This window comes from Octodon degus, unplaced genomic scaffold (assembly GCF_000260255.1).
Source record: "Octodon degus isolate 3935 unplaced genomic scaffold, OctDeg1.0 scaffold00131, whole genome shotgun sequence".
Classification (NCBI taxonomy): Eukaryota; Metazoa; Chordata; class Mammalia; order Rodentia; family Octodontidae; genus Octodon; species Octodon degus.
Genome location: NW_004524707.1, coordinates 2,499,195 through 2,502,233, shown reverse-complemented (window position 1 = coordinate 2,502,233; position 3,039 = coordinate 2,499,195).

Sequence of the window (3,039 nt, the reverse complement as noted above, 5' to 3'; positions counted from 1 at the left end):
GACTAATGTCTAAATCAAATCCCAAGCTCTTCTTACTCTCATAATGACTAATTTTCACTGACCAAAACTGGACTGTAGAGATTTATGTATGAGACCCTGAGCCTGTCGTATAGGAGAATGTACCTAGAAATATTTTGCTTATTCTGTTGTAGAAAGATCACAGAGACTTTTTCCAGAGACCAAATAAAATACAATCTACTATATGTCACATGACTAAGAGTCTTAGTCTCCCCACAGGCTAAAGAAGAGTTTGGGACTAGAATGATTTCTAGAATACTTTCAACTTAGAAATTCTAAGTTTTTACACTGATGCCAAAAAAGTGAAGAATAATAGGCACTGATTTACTTAAATGAAGCACAAAGAACTTGGGTTCAAATATTGAGGATAAATCCCTACTCATGGGCCAACTTTCCATGAAAGCTCATATGAACATCTACTGATAGGCTTTTTTAGACAGTGTTGCAGCAGAGAAGCAGGCAAAAGGAAACAGGGAAAAGAGCTTTATTGTCTTTTATTTTATTTATTTATTTTTAATGTATTTAGTACAGGGTCTAAGGGTCTCACTACACAGTTTGAACTCATAGTGATCCTCCTGTTTTCAGCCTTTCAAGCGCTGGGATTACAGATGCACGCCACCACACTCAGTCTCAATCGCCATCTCAGGGCACCCTGGGGGTGGGACCAGCATGACAGGCCTGGAGATTGAACTCCTGGCCCCTGTGTCTGCCTAAGCAGTCACTTTAACCTGCTGAGCTATATGACTGGTCCTTTTATAGCGATGTAATACAATCTCAGTCAAAATACCACTAGCCTACCTTCCAGAACTAAAGAAAACATTCCTAAAATTCATTTAGTACCAGAAAAGACTTAGAAGAGCAATTCTTGGCAACAAAGGCAAGGCAGGGGGTATTATAAGTCCTGACTTGAAATTATACCACAAAGCTACTATGATGAAATCAGCATGGTATTGTCAAAAAGACAGACTTGAGTGAAATGGATTAGATATAGAACAACTCTGAACACACTAAGTAGTTTTATCTTTGATAAAGGTGTCAAGCACATTCACCGGAAGAAAGATGGCCTCTTTAATAAATGGTGCTCAAAAAACTGGTTTTCCACACACCAAAGACTAAAACTAGATCCATGTCTCTTACCATGCACAAAAGTAAAATAGAAAGGAGTCAAAGATCTAGGTATAAAAACATTAAATCTGCTGGAAAAGAGTAGACAGAACTCTTTAAGACATAAGTAGAGGAAAAGATTTCATTTAAAAAAACAATTGCATGGGAAATAATACAAAGAATCAAAAACTGGGATCTCATTCTGTTAAAAAGTTTCTGCATAGCAAGAAATCACCAGTGGTGTGAAAAGACAATCCTCACATGGAAAAAAAAATTATCCAGTCGTTCTTTAGACAACTGCACTATATAAAGACTTATACCTAGAACTTATAAAGAATTGAGAAAAATTAGACCCCCCCCCAATTTTAAAGACCTAATCCAAAGATCGGCATCTGAAATGAATAGACCCTTCTCGGATGAAGAAATACAAATGGGGAAATAAATCCAATATCACTTGTTATTGGAGAAATGCAAATTAAAACAATGCTGAGATTTCATCTCACTCCAGAAAGGATGGCTGTCATCAAGAAATTAACCAAGTCTGGCCGGATAGCTCAGAGGACTAAAGACCTTGCTTAGGCAAGTGCAGTAGCTGGGGTTTGATCCCCAGTATGCCCTGCCAGCCCCACTCCCATGGCGCGCTGAGACAGCAACTGAGACTGGGCATGGTAGTGTGCGCCTGTAATCCCAGCACTTGGAAAGCTGAAAACAGGAGGATCACTAAGAGTCCCATCTGTGTAGTGAGATGCTGTAGCCCCAGTAGCCCCTGTACTAAATACACTTAGAAAAAGAAAGGAAATGAAATCAACTAATAACCAATGTTGTGGGCGTGTGGGGAGAAGGAGCCCTTCTCCACTGCTGGTTGTAGTGCAGACTGGTCTAATCACTGTGGAACTCAGTATGGAGAGTCCTCATAAATAGAATTAGAGGTTCCATCTGACCCAGCTGTGCATCTGGGTTTTTTCCCGGAAGAATATCATGCCATGGTAATATAGCTGCACCTGTGTTTATAGAAGCAATTATAGCTAAATCTTTAAAACAAACCCATCAATAGTGGAATGGATAAAAAAATTGTGGGTTTTTTTTTTAATACAATGGGCTACTACTCTGCCATCAGGAAAGATAAACTTGAGACATTTCTAGGTAAATGGATGCAATCTGAGACCATACTCTCAGGTGAAATATATTGAACTCATATATGTGAACATCTTATTGTCTCCATGTGGGAAACTTAAAGAGTAATAAGGACCAAAATGCACAATAGATATTGTGAAATGGGAAGAAATTGTTCAAAAGGAAAGAGGAACTAGGATGGGGAGAGGAATGGGCAAAGATGATAAAACGATTTTTATAAAGATAAAATAGAAACAAAGCTTTATAAATAGGGAGGGGAAGCAGGGTGAAAGGAGGAGAGGGAATTGGGAAAAAAGAAAAATTAAAATATACACTGTCAAAAAATCCCATGGTGAATACCATCGTTATATTTATCTAAAATGTACTAATAAACTTAATTCTAAAAAGAAATTTATTAGAGAGGTACTATAATCCTAACGTGCACTATCAAAGACAAAAGTACATAAAAATGAAAGCAAATAAAACAGACAAGTTTGCACAGATGGGACCCCAGTAGCAGAGTGTAAAACAAGCCATGACATCCTACTGCTGGCGTAGGCCGCAGTCCCTGTTAGAGAGAGGAACAAGGGCCACAGAGATAGAAAATATCTTTGTGAAGGTTGGTGAGATAGTTCAGCAGACTAAATGCCTGTTTAGGCAAGAGCAGGGACCAGAGTTTGATCCCCAACACCACATGCGGCGCTGAGCGGGACACCATGACAAGCTGTGGGGGTGCACACCTATAATCCCAGCACTGGGGAGGCTGAAAACAGGAGGATCACTAGGCGTCTGAGCTGCAATATG